The sequence below is a fragment of the Rhinolophus sinicus genome, linkage group LG01 (assembly GCF_036562045.2).
Source record: "Rhinolophus sinicus isolate RSC01 linkage group LG01, ASM3656204v1, whole genome shotgun sequence".
Taxonomy (NCBI): domain Eukaryota; kingdom Metazoa; phylum Chordata; class Mammalia; order Chiroptera; family Rhinolophidae; genus Rhinolophus; species Rhinolophus sinicus.
In genome coordinates, this window is record NC_133751.1 from 49,939,944 (window position 1) to 49,954,039 (window position 14,096).

Consider the following 14,096-nt stretch of genomic DNA (forward strand, 5'->3'; position numbering starts at 1 on the left):
AGTCACACTGTGCTCTCTGTCTGCCATCTCCATTTTGGTCTCTTTCCCTTCCCCTGCCAGTTTCCATCCTTGTTGCCTGTGAGTTGGGTTGTCCCCCCCATCAGTCAAGATGGATGCACAAACCTGCAAAAGAGTGGCAAAGACCCAGTTCCCATACCAATCTTCTAGAAAGGAGCTTGAAGAAACTGAATAGAATAGAGATTGGGGTAGATGAATCAGGATTACACTGAGATCTAATTGTCCTTGAGAAAGTATATTTCCTCATTTAATTTGGGCATAATAAAATCCAGTATGGATACTTTACTATTTATAAGGCACTTCATATATCCGATCTTAATTGCCCTAATGACTAAAAAACCTTTGGTTTGTGTCAGGAACCAGGATTTCCATTAGCTCTAAAAGATGAATTTAAAGTCAAAATGCAAATTACATTTGCCTCTCCCGGCAGCACGTCATTCAGATGGTACGTGACTTGAGTATATTTGACTTTTCAACCTCCTTCACTTTTCTACATTGTACAGTCACATCACGCTTTACTTCTCATACACCTTTGGACGTCATCTCAGCTAGCGAGTGTTTTAATGCTGTTGAACAATTTCCGTTGCAGTGTGTGTGGAGCTGCCTTCCAGCTGTCGGTATAGGTCCAGCAGTATCCCCACCTTTGGCTACGCAGCAGCCAGTGCTGTTGCTTGCCTTTTCATTGCATTTTGTCCCTGTTTTACAAAAATGAGTGGGAAAGGTGAAAAATGGAAATTTCATCAATTTAAAACAATTAAAAACAAGGTGAAAAATCCGCACACTTTTAACCTCAATCAGACACTATTTACTTGAATAGTTCAACCCTGTGTTCAGTTGTGAAGGGAAAGAAAAAGGCCTTATTTGAAATGCTGAAAAATCTACCTTAGAAATCAAATGAAACCACATAAATACATATGTAAGTGTAGTGGACTTTTTGTACATTTAATATTCATTAGGTACTGAGTTGCCCTAGTTGAGTATTTCATAGAAATACTCATCAACATTCCCCTCACATATCTTAGCCCAGGAGAGCTCTTGATCATTATTTGCACTTGCTGATTCCCCTCTTTCCAAGAGTCTGTCACATACTAAGGTGGGATTCCTAGTCTTGCTAGGAAGACCCCATAGAGATGCTCTTGCTACACGTAATGCTCGTTAGGCTTTGTCACTCATGTTTATCCATGGCCCAGAATGCCATGATTTAATGAGTTAAAAAAGAATATTCTTTCATCATCCGACTCTGAGCTTCAGTTCACCCTAAGTGCTTTCTCTGAAGCACATTGCATTGTGGGAGGATTTGTATCAGAGCTCCATAGCTTGTAATAAGCCACAGTAATGGTGGTGGTGATGGAGACGATGGGAAGATCATAAGGCAGGCCCCAAAGCCCGAGCTTTTGCACCGTGGTGCAGTACAGCTGCCTCCCCAGAAGTGAGTGCTGTCCAGAAAGGCAGTGGTGGTGCCTGCGGCAGCAAGCTCCCTACCAAGTGGTCTACAGGTACCCATCTGTCCAGGAATGTTGCAGCGGGGATTCCTGGGCTTGGCGCTTGTGGTAGTCAATATGTAAGGTCCCTTCAAGCCCGCAGCTTCGATGTATTACAGAGTTTTCAAGTGAAGGATTGAAAATTTTTTCTCTTACTGAGTAAAAGAATAAATTTATTGAGTGCTATGGGTCAGTTTCTGTTCAAGTGCTTTATATGGAGGAGCTTATCTCTATGGAAGAGGGACTCTTGGCCTCAATTTACAGATGAGGAAATTGCGTTATATCTCACAGCTTGCAAGTGGTGGAACCAGCAGTTGAACCCAAGCAGTCTGCTCCAGAGAATGTACTCTCAACTGCCATGAATTCATGACTTCCACTTAGAGAAAATAACTACTCTGAAGAAGGATTCTGGGTAGAGATGGTGTGCGCACAGATAATAGTGTCAGCCCTGCAAGGAAAAATGTCATTCCAGCAAGATACACAATGAAGCAGAAAGGGTATTGGCCTGGGATCAGACTCAACATCTGTGACACTGGGCAAACCAGTTAACCTCTCTGCACCTCAGTTTTCTCACCTGCAAATGGGAATAATAAAGGGTGATATACTTTAACCTGAGCTTCTGTGCTTTTCTAACACATATTTGGCAACTCATTTTATTTATTTATGTTTACTTCTTGGACCTCAGCTGCATTTGCTATTGATTAGGTCCTAGATGGGTGTGGGTGCTCAGAAATCAGTTTTTGGAAAAGGGAGCAGGATATGGAGACTTAAAACCAGTTTGAAAAGTTGCATTAGTTGTTACTAGAGAGGGGAATGGAATGAGAAGTTTATTGTATTCCTTGAAAAAACATGAGCTGCTACCAGCCCTAGCAACAACATCTAACTTGAACAAAGCATACCTAAGGACTCCAGAAGATAAGCAGAGAAGAAAAAACAGTTGGGTAAGTGAAAAAATTCTCGTCTTTCAGTCACTGAAATTGTACCAGTGCTTATGAGTGAGAGTTGAATACAGGTCACAGGCAATGGGCACCCGTACACTTTCCACGGTGATTTATATGTCAAAGAGCCCAGGTCCTTTTCACTAAAAGAAATCAGTACTTATGAGTGCTATAACTTTAGGCAAAGCTCCTCCATTAATGCAGCCAGCCTGAGAACGACATAATTGGAGGGCAGTCTGGTCACAGACCCGATTGTGAATGAAAACCCTCCAAAAAGCTTCATGGTTCCGTACAGTCACCACATGTGGCCAAAGAGCACTTAAAATGAGGCTAGTGTGAACAGAGAGGGGCTATGAGGATAAAATACTAGATCTTGTAGAAAGTGTAAGTTATCTCAACAATTGGATATATTGATTACAGGTTGAAATGATAGTCTTCTGGTATGTTTGGTAAAATATATTAAAACACATGATGAAAATTCACCGGAGGCTTTTCTGTTCTTGTTTTCTACTTTTTAAAGTGTGGCTACTAGAAAATTGAAAATTACACATGTAGCTCACATTGTGTTTCTGTTGAAAACATTGCTGCCAAGTCACTCCTCAGCAGGGAAGAAGTTGACGAGGACTTTGGGATAAAGGGCCCCATATTCATCCCTATTCAATTACCTCTCACTCGATTCAGTCCAATGGTCCAGACTGTTAAGATGCATTGGGATCCCTACTCAATCACCCAATATGTTGTGTCTCCTCACTTGATGTTATGTGTCCTTTGTATTGGCTGAGACATCAAAATTTTCGTCCAAATGGTGAATAAAAGTGCTGGCTAAGAGTTGAAGGCCAACTCTTGGATTTTGCTACTAAAAACCTCTCCAGGTTGTCATTCATCAAAACGTCAAGGTAAAGTCATATCAACCTCCATGAGAATACTAATTTTGCATCTAGCCATATTTCTCTATTGTGTCAGGGTATGCTAAGAGGCTTTGTTGAAATTTAGTTATATGACAATCTATTAGGAAATGAGGTATGTCCACATAACTTAGCCTTCCTGAGCCCATATTGGGTCTCAGGGGTCAGCACTTTTCACATGTAGGCACTTACAAGTGATGCCTCACTTGGCTATCATGCGTTTACCTTTTAGAAAAATTGCCCATCTCCAGTCTTTTACCCTGTCACTCCACATGCCCCAGAATCCTAGACGTGTTTAGCAACCTTCTGTACATTCTCACAGTACTCTGAGATTTTATCCAGGGCAGAGACACGATTTCTTTTGAAGTGCTGAAGTGTCTCTTATCACCTCTTCCCTCTTGGGTTTCCAGCTCCTCTTACTGATATTCATTCTACCTTCATATTTCAAACATCATTCTTTTCGACAGAACAAAGAAGCAAAATGGGAGGTTTTATATACCACAGTGGTGAAAACATACGAGTATAAGCTCTAGACTCAAACTGCTTAGAATCAAATTCCAATTCTACCACTTACTGGTGTGCCTCAATGTCTCCAACTGTAAAATGGTAATAATAATAGTACTTGTTTCATAGGGTTGTTGAATGATTGGATAGTAACAACTAGAAGGCCTGGCTTGGGGAAAGACAGGCAAAAAAGCAAGTTAGTATCTCTATGTTGCTGAACTAAGATTTGGAAGGTTTGTAATTTTTTCTGATTATTTCCTCCCCTCTGCAATGCATGATGTGTCTCCAGGTGGAGCTAAATAATGCTGTGCTAGCTGTAAAAATAAGTCTCGGGGCTCCAGATTTTAAAAGTCACTTTCTGGTAATTTCCACTAAAAATCAAGCTATTACGTAAAACAACAATAATGGTAATTTTCAATGCAAATTCAGTGCAAATAGATAATGCACCTTGACTGTGTCTGCCCTTCTCTCTTAGCCTCACTTAATTCTGATGTAGAAAAGGTAGACTCCACCTGGGCTGGATTTTTCTTTAGAGCTCAATTTAAATCAATAAATGAACAAATGTGTGCTCCTGAGAAATAATAACAGTTGTGAAATCATTGTGAGGAGCCAGGACAGATGATTGGGAACAATTCAGGTAATTAAAGCCTCTGCCTCTTGTAACAGGTCACTAACCTATGAGAATAAGAAATGTGATAGATGAAGTTTCCAACAAGACATTTGATTATTCATCTCATGATACCTCGTGGGGACAAAATGGAAACATATAGTTGGTCATGACTCACTAATTATGATTCAATGTGTTGATTAATGGATCAATGTTAACCTGAATGGGGGGTAGTTTCTGTTGGCAGAAAACAGCTACTCGTATGTTCTCAGTCCTGATCAATTCAATACTTTTATTGGTAGTGAATGTCCAGGAAGAGAGTTTAAAATGCCAGGTGCCTATTGTGTGTGTAAGTTACAGAAGTTTCACAGCTCCTATATGCTTGTGAGTCCAAAAAGCCCCAGGACAGAGGCAGGACACAATAAAGCTGACCAGACAAGCTTTGACTACTGCACAATTCCTAGGATGGGGAAAACAACTTAACCTGGAGGGATAGGGTTGGGGTACACCAGCTTCATCCACAGCATTAATGGGGACACATGATTTGGCAACAATACAGTCAAGGTGTCATTTGAATTGATGTCTCCCAATATAATCACATGGGGACTTGCACTAAATTTTTTGAGCAAAGTAACAAACTAAAGACTCAATTGAATAATATATTTATACTATCAGGCCATTATAAGAAGCTATGAGTCTTCAAACTGTAAGAGCTAAACGTCTCTATATTTGGGGGTTTTGGTAAAGGAATTTTGACACTGGTGGGAGCAGGAACCTTCCCCTAATTCTGCTCAGCAACTGCTACAAAAGAGAAGCTAAGGTCTCACAAGAAGCAAGGTAAGCAGCCTGGTGATGCCATAAGGGTAATGTCCCAGTTACTACTTCCATGTAAAAGATTACCCCAGAACATAGTGGCTTAAAACACTAACATTTACTTTTCTCACAAATATACAGTGTGGGATGGGCTTGATGAAAACAGCTCCTTTGTTCCATGTGGTGTCAGCCAGGACAGCTCAAAGGCTGGGGACTAGAATCATTTGAAGACTCTCATCACACATTTGGCAGTGGATCCTAGGAGGACTCAAGTAGCTGGAGGCCGGAACCTGGGATTCCTCGGGAACCTTTATCCCTGTGTGGTCTCTGCAGTGTGGCAGCTGCTGCAGAGCGGGACTTCTTACGTGTTGGTTCAGGGATCCCAAGACAACATGTTCTGAAATAAAGAGAACAAAGTAAAAGCCTTGTTTCTTTTTAGGACCTAGCCTCATAAGTTATGCAGCATCCTTTCTGCCATATTTTATTCCTGGAGGCAGCCACAAAGTCTCACCCATATTCCAGGGGAAAGCAATTCGACTCAACCTTTTGATGTAACAATCTTCAAGGTTCTGAAAGAGTATGTAGATCTACAAACATTGCTGTAGCCGTTTCCGGAACATACAATTTGCCCCAGGTAATCACATGAGGCAACCGTAAGAGCAGTAGCCATGACCAGGGGACGACGTCAGAGCAGCAATGGAAGAGCCACATGGTGCTCACAGAGCATAAAAGAGGGCAGGGGAACTCAAGAAGAACGAAGTGACTATCAGCAAGTTCGCGAGCACAGCCCTGTCCCTGCCATCAAGGAAGGGAAGGATTCTAGGAGCTGGAGTTTTGAAGATGAGACCTGAGCCAAAGGTCACACTGACCCATGGCGTTATCTCCTTCCCTGGGGGGGGAGGGGGGGCGGGAAATGCGATTTACACATCAGTGACCTTCAGTGAGAACGTGAGGGATGCAAGCTGTGGACACTCAAATCTGTAAGGGGAGTCAGATGACAGATCTGGTTCTCACTATACACAGTTGTCAAAACCTCTCAGAACCCAGTTCTAGTAAAATAGGACAATTCACTGTTTTTTTAAACCAAATAGCACCAAGAAAAGTCTCTTAGAGTCACTTTTAGTCCACAGGACTCTACGTAATACAATCCCTGAATTAATTTCTACCAGCATCCAGGGACTGTACAAGGCTCACTGAGGATATATACGGTGCTAGAAGGTGGCTCTTAGCATGGAGGCCCCACATTCTAGTGCAGGAGTTTCTAACACTGAGCGTCCCCCCCAAATAATTCATGCTCAATGCAGAAAACTAGGGAAACACATACAAATGGTACAAAAGTGAGATGAGATTTTTAACATTAAAATATACATAACTCAACAAAACTACAACAAAATATTAATTAGCCAGTACACAGACCAACAAAGGCTTACTCACTGGCCAGTAAGAATTTTTAAATGTTTTAGTTAAATATGGAAAGCTGAATTAGTTTACCATAGATCAAACACCTACGATTAAATGACGACAGAAAAACATTTTTCAACAGTTTGTCCAAGAAAAAGATAATGTGGCCACGTCCTGCGTCCAGCATCGTTCACCACAGGAAGTTTGTGCTGTGAGCCTCGAAAAGCCACTGTACTGCACAAGCAAGCGGTTAAAGCTGTGTCCCCTTCATGTGTGGTCATTGCCCTTACAGGGGACATTCTTAAGACATTGACGCAGAATAAGATTTCTTTGATTGTGAGGCACTTTGATGGTTAGATTTCAGAAAATGGAAAACATCTTAAAACTCTAAACCAGACCTTTGAGAATTAAGTTCTCTAACAAACTCAAAAGAATAACTAATAAAAATAGACTTTTCTACCGGTGTGACATTTTAATATACAGAACCTGATACTCTGGAAAATCTCAAAACATCTGAGCACGTGTGTGTATGCAGAGGATTTGATCAAGGAAGAGGATGCAAACACAAAGTGTCACAAAACACCACACGACGAGTGTTTTATTTCTTTGCGGGCTTTTAAAGCACAAACCTGAGGGTATGTCTGAAGTTTCAAACCCAGATGTTATCAGTGTGGCTCACTTTCAAGAAGAACTGACTGAGCTGAGAAGTAGCCATGGTCTACTCGCCATGGACTTGTTGTCCCTGAAATTTTGGTGATAACACATGAATCCCAGAACGACCATGGAATTTTAGACTGTATGGTCAAATTCTGGGTAATTCCTGGGTCCACTCCATGAACAGATATCTTGTCTTTTACTTAACTCGTGCTGTAGAAACTGAGACCCCTGCCAGTGACATAGACCAGGTTCAGGAAGAAGACACACTCTGACTGATACCTTCCACAGTGGTCGAGCCAGAAAGCAGTCTGTGAAACGACAGTGTTCTCATCAGCCTGCTTGAGGATGACAACGCTGAGCCCCAGGTCTGCAGTTCTGAGTCCACGTGCTGCTGCAGTGACACTTTTCGGATTCAAATCCCGGCTCTGCCGATTATCAGTTCTGGACCTCGGACAAGTATCTTAACCTCTCTGAGCCTGTCTCCTCACCTACCTCAGATTCTGAAGATTCAACAACATGGTGTATTTACAGTACTTAGCACAGTATCTGGTGTGTAGCAAGCACTCTTTAAATATTAGGTATTGCTGTGGACTGATATTTGTGTCCCCCTCCTCAATTCACAGGTTGAAACCCTAATCTCCAATGTGATGGCATTAGGAGGCGGGGCCTTTGGGAGGTGATTGGGTCATGAGGGTGGAGCCCTCGTGAATGGGGTCAGTGCCTTATAAGGGAGACACAAGAAAAATGAGCTCCCCCTCCACCATTTGAGGATTCAGAACAAAGATGGTTTGCAAACCAGTCAGAGGACCCTACCCTAGGCACTGGATCTGCTCACACCTTGATCTTAGACTTCCCAGCCTCTAGAATTGTGAGAAATATATACTTGTTGTTTAAGCCACCCAGTCTATGGTAATTTGTTACAGCAGCCCAAGCCGAATGAGACAATTATTATTACTGGTATGTAATAAATGTGATTACATTGTTTTCAAAGCAATTTGCATTTCTAGTAATGTTTTTGAAATGCTAACAGGTTATCTTTTCTCATTGTCAAACTGGAAAACATTCATGATTGCACATGTGTGGATTTATGACTCTGTAACATCCCCATCCTCCACCACTTTGGAAAAAACAAAACAAGAATGTCCCTGCTGAAGTATTTCTGCAGGGAACTGATGAAAACTGACACTACACCCTCAGTCTCTCCAGCCCAGAAAGACAGGAGCTGCTAGGAGGAATAGGTCCTAAACATTAAAACATGGAAACGGCACACCAACCCAAAAGCCTTATAAGAGATGAAAGCAGGTGACCCCAGAGCTGCCTTGCTATGTCCCACAGCAGGAAGTCTCAGATTACTTGGGCCTTTGCTGCTGGAGTTCAAGCAGTCAAGACTCGTGCTTGGTGTGGCCACTGCCTAACCCCAACCAGCACGACAGTGACTAACCTATCATTTGTTTTGCCTGGGATTTATTTTGTTTCCAGTTCTAGCACGGAGGTCCCACGTCCTGGAAACCCTTTAGTTGCAGGCAAACCAGGACAATTTATCACCCTAAGGTCCAGCAATGAAAGGGCCACTTGCGTGGAAGCCCCTGCAGCTCATGTCATTCATAATTGTCATGGGCAAGTATAGAGCAATGGCCGAAGGGACCGGAATGGCTAGAGCCATGTGAGTCCTGAGAATGCTCCATGAAGGAGGAATACATGGGAAATGTGCATGGAGACCTAGAGGGGCAGGGCCAAGGGGCAGGCCAGACCAGGGTAGTCCTTCCTGGGCTGGTTCACAGGTTGGTACGCGTTGAAAGCAACATTCCACTTTGGACATTCATGTAGGGGGACAGGGAGAGAATGGTGTTTTTTTGGTAAAAGTTATTTATGTACCTCATCCTTTATGTTGAAGATTAAGTGAATTATTGCATATACAGACTATATGACTAAAATGTAAACTTAATTGAATTGTCTTTCATTTTACAATTTTCCATTTGTTTTAAGGAATAGCTTTATACACTCCTAGAGTGTGTGAGGAATATAGGCCACTTACATGGTTCTGGGATTAAAGTCCTGTAAAAATAGCTTTTAAACTATTTTTTCTGATTGTATGTTGGCATAATTCTTCCACTTGTGGTTGATTGTTTTCATCTCTTTTTTATTTCTGTTTGTCTGTTTTTGTTTTTATTTCTTATGTGGTTATTTGTTTGGGGAGTATTGAGCCAGGCATCTTCTTAAGAAACATATTAGGGTTTTCATTTTTGATGATAAAATGCATTTGCTGTTTCTGTAAATGGTGATATTATTCCATTTCAGAATCCCAGCCAACCTGACTTCTGACAGCAGGCAACTGCTAGCTGGCTGGTCTGAGTCGCCATCACAGCTGAGCTCACAGGCCCAGTTTGCAAAAACCCTCCAGAGGGGAAAGCCCAGCACCTGTAAGGAACATTTTCTAAAAAATGTGTCTTTATTTCCACGAGAGGGCGCTGTCTATTGTGGAGAGAATGGGGCGGAGGTACCTGCTGTGGAGTATGTAAGAACTTCAGCTGCCAGGTTTCCAGTTTGTTCCAGAGTCAATTAAGCTCCCCCTTACTGATTGGCCACATGCTGGCCCCTCTATGAATGACTCAGGCAGGGGCCTGTGCACTTGAGTCAGCCTGGGAAAAGCCCACCATCTCTGATGTAGAGAGAGAGTGGGCAAAATTACAGCCAAGGGAGAGACAGCTCAATTTGGAAGACATTACAAGCTGAATTTGGTATAAACACAATCAGGAGTAATTGCAGACTTTTTCAAAGGGAAACGGAAGATGAAAACAATAGACTCTATTGATTCATTACACATTTATTAAGCAGCTGCTATGTACAGAAAGTTTGGAGGCCCTAGGGAACCCAGGATGCCCAGGGCCTAGCCCCTGCATAGAGGAGACCAGCCAGTGCAGAGTGGGGGTGCAGAGTGGGGGTGCAGAGTGGGGGTGCAGGCTTGCTCCCTCCGCACCTCCCTCACTGACCCCTGCACTCACACTCCTTCCCAACACAGAGCTCCATGGGGGCTTTCCAATCTACCAAGGGAATGGGCACACAAGTACACCTTGGGCTACCCCTAGTCCAGTGTTTGCTGAAGATGGTTCTGGTTCGTGTGTTGAGGCACTTCCTCCACTCCTGGAGCATGGCCCCCATCATCTTCTCCTCCTTTACACACCTTCTTTGCAATGTTATCGTTCATCTCTCCTTTGTCTGGCAGAGAGCTAGACACTGCCACTGCCTTTCACAGCACAAAACGCAGGTCTTAGCAGAAGAGTTGCAGCAAAGCAGCCCCTGTGTCATCAGGGCCACTGACAAGTTGTGGCTGCTGCAAACTCACCATGTGTGCTCTGAAAGATGACATTTTCCTGGTGTGGGGACAGAGCCAGGAGTGCAGTTTCCAGGCTCTCGCCCTCACGTGGAAAGGTGCTGGCTCGGGTAGTAAATGGCCATCAACTGTGATTGGATGGCCATCAGCTGTGGCTAGTTGGCCGTCAGCTGTAACCAGTAGTTGTGAGCCATTGGCCACTAATATAACCGCCGTGGCTACGCTAGCAGAAAACGGGGGCTAGCAAGAAGATGGTGGCTGAGCTAGCAAGAACGGATTGCAGCTAGCAAGTGAGGTTGGTTGGCAGAGAGAAGCGGACAGCAGGTTGCAAATAGTGTGGCTCCTGCTTCCTGTGTCTCCAACCCAGCTGCCAGCGAGACTATACTGGTATGACTCCCCTATCCATGGCTCCATGGGTGTTCCTTTTTGGCCTCACCTTATCCTGCGTTCTTACATGGGGAGTGGGAGCTGAGACCCCGCATGACACCCTGCATGACACCTGGCTTGTGAATTTATCTGAATGGAAAGTGTTAGAATGATAGGAAATTTAAATAAGGCTTATTTAAATATTTAGCAAATTACCCTTACTGAGGAAACAATTAAGCAACTGAGATAGTTGCAAAAAAACAAGGTCTGACAGCCACCATGGTTATGGCCCTGTTTCCAGAGTAACAGGATCCTTGGCTCCACTCTTCTGTACCCCCAGCAAGTGGAAGAGGTGTGTGTGTGTGTGTGTGTGTGTGTGTGTGTGTGTGTGTGTGTGTGAGAGAGAGAGATCTCTTCCCTGGGGGGTTTGGCTCTTCTCACCACCCCCGAAAACTGGCCTCAGGGCATTAGTGACACCCTCAGTGTCGGGGCAGAGGCAGAACGGAGGCTGCAGGCATTGGTGAGTTAGACTTCTACTCCGCAGTGACGCTCAGGGTGACCTGACTGGGGTGGGGGGACATGTCATGAAGTGGCACTCATATAACATTTCACATTAGACTGAGGAAACGTCAGTCATTCATATCAAAGAAAGGGGTGCGCTGATGGAAATCAGAGCCTAAGCCTCACCTGTATCCACCCCTGACCCCCACCTTTAGGTTCTCTGGTCATTCACATTTCTCTGGACTGACCTTTGAGCTCATGGACAGAAGACATATGAGTAACAAACTGACTTAGGACTTACATTTCATTACATCAGAAAGTAAATAATCCTTGAACTGTTAGTTTTGGATTTTTTACAAAGAGATAATGCTGCCACTTCCTCTGTCTACAATATCCTGATTACATGTGGACTCTGATGGTTGGTTTAAACTCTCCTGGGTAATCATTTCCTATTTCTCCTTAAATGTGATGCTCCCACATTTCTTTTGGTTAAATGTCACATTCTCTGTTCATGTCTCAAAGTTTACTGTATTTAGCTATTTATAGAGAGTGACATTGTTCTCTAACAATGAACAAATGGTGGAGGGACCTTGAAAGCACCATGCTCTTCTCCAGGGCACCGCTGCCTGCCCCGGGCACCATCGCCTGCGCCCAAGTACTGCTGGCCCTTGGCCTGGGCACCACCCTGGCTGCTAGCCACTGCCCTCTCCTGCCCAGCTGAGGCCACGGTGCACCCAAGGCCATACCAAGTTCTGGCCAGACTGTGGGAGAAGATCTCTTTCATCTTCTGTGTTAGAGGTTGTCAGCGGGTGTCAAAAAAGAAATGCCTGAACTTCCTGAGGTCCTTCCTGACAGCCCCTCTTTAATTCTATCTCATAATAAGACTCAGATGGTGAGTTCAACACAGGACCAGGTCAGGAGACAGGTCTGAGTGGCAGACACTGTTTTTTTGTTCCCTCTGTCTATGGAGGAGGCTTCAGTACCAGGTAGGCCTGTCGGTCCTGGCTCCTTTCCAGGGTGGTGCGTTCTGCCCTAGAAGGCTCCCCACCCCTCCTGCAGAAGGGGTCCTGGTGATCTGTCCCACCAGCCTGCAGACATGCAGCAACACAGCCTAGCAGGACGAGGAGGCTGCAGGACCACATAAGACCTACTAGCTGTCTACGTAACTATCCTATTCAAATTAGGAGAGACAGCTCCAACTTTTAGAAGCCATGGGATATTGACACTGGAAAAGAAAAATCAAAGCATGTTGATCAAGTGTCAAAGTTTAATATTTATTTAAATCAAATGGGAATACAACAAAGTGTATATTGGCATGCCATTCATGATCCACGTTATTAATAGAAATAAATCTTAAGTGCAAATTTTAGGACAATGAGGTTGAGAAGAGAGAATAGGAAATGCCCTTTTCCTTTTACTGTCTCTCATCTGTGTCACCAGGGTATGATTAAAGGTAATTTTTTAAGTGAAAACACTCACATTGTTTTCTGGACCATTCCAGGCTTCTGTCGGGGGACAGCCATCAGTGTGGAGTGAAATAAAGACCATCCAGGCAGAGCGGGGCAGTGAGCACAGGAAGGATATGGACCCTGGTCAGAATTCCACCTCCACCACATGGCTGCTGTGCAAATCCCTGCACAACACCGGCGTTATAATAGACCCAGAGAGAACAAGTTAGACTACGGGGGTTTCTGATAGAATGTTGTCTTGGTCTGGGTTTCATCTATTATTTGACCTATGTAAGTGTTTTCGTTTTTATTTAAATAACCATACTTTTCAATTAAAACTTTCTATTTGATTCTTTGTTAAATCTGCCTCACCCTGCCCCTGCCCTCTGACTTGCTTTGTGTTTTCCACGAATAACACGGCTAAATTTAACTTGTTGGTTGGATAGGCACCCCGCAGAATAGCACTTGGAAGAAAGGACTGTGAAAGGCACTGAGTGGCAGGCTGCCCCGAGAAAGGCCAGCGGAGTCTGGCACTGCCCTGAAGGAGCCCGCGTGAGCTGCTCAGGAACAGGACTCCAGGTTTGCAAGGCTTTCTTACCATTCCCTGCACACAGTCCATACTTCTCCACCACTTGACTTTGCCAACATAGTCCTTCCAACCAGACAGTCATACTCATTTCTACCTGTCCAAATCTTGCCATCCTTTCAGGGTCAAATTCAAAATGCGTCCTCATCCATGGCAGCTTCTTCCCTCTCCCCTGCCCACTCTAGCTGGGAATGATTCTCCCCTTCTGTGAACACCGATAGCACGTGGTTCCTTTTATCTACCACTTATGATTAATAGGCCGGCTACATGATGTCATGGCTCAATGCAAAATGAAAACGCAGGGCCCTTGTTAAAAAATTGTTAAGAATTTCAAGGCAGCGGCAGCAGAGCATTACACCAGCACCACTGCACAGGACACATTCCAGTGATTACACTGGGACACACCCAGGGGGAACTGGAGGTCCATGGGCAAGTGCAATCATTTAAATACCCAATTATAAAACCCCCTTCCAGGGAACCTCCTGCGCTGCCCGCCTTCCTGAGCCCGGCTGGCGCACCAGCACCTACATGCCTGGCTCT